We start from the raw sequence: 622 nt of genomic DNA on the forward strand, positions 1-622 counted from the left end.
CAAGTGAGTCAATCACAATTGAATTGTTTGGTTTTCTACAGTGTGTTTTAGGAAGTTTTTGGGATTTAGCAATACCATTAATGATCCTACCATAACTACTTTACCCTCAGAATTACACGCCATTTTAAGTCTTAGCATAATTGCCATATTTACATAACTATGTATATAGTATAGTATCTCAGTTTACATTATTTAGTATAGTTTTAGGCACTTAAATTTACTTGGCGGGGAGTAGAAACCAAGTATACAATTAAATAAGTTAAATAAATGTATTCCTAATTATTCAGTTTACTTTAAAAACAATATTTTATTAACAAATACTTCTTTGAAGTAACTCTAAGCAGAACATTTGTTGAAGTAAAGTTAGCCTCCCTTTTCCCATACATGAACTTTTCATTCAAACACACAATTGATCCACGTGCTTTAACTACTGTTTATTTGCACTGTTTATAACATGTAAAGTTATTTCATTTGATACTTAACAAAAGTGAATTTTGTGGTTATCTATGAGTTGCATTTTTGGTAGTTGAAGTATGTCATTCCTCTACTTTGTTAGTGGAATAACGTTTTTAAAAGTTATTTCAACTATCAAAAAATGTTCAATGGCCATTGTTTTCTGATA

Source organism: Anneissia japonica, unplaced genomic scaffold, assembly GCF_011630105.1.
Source record: "Anneissia japonica isolate Jap-2015-1 unplaced genomic scaffold, ASM1163010v1 scaffold288009_len375886_cov190, whole genome shotgun sequence".
NCBI classification, from domain to species: Eukaryota; Metazoa; Echinodermata; class Crinoidea; order Comatulida; family Comatulidae; genus Anneissia; species Anneissia japonica.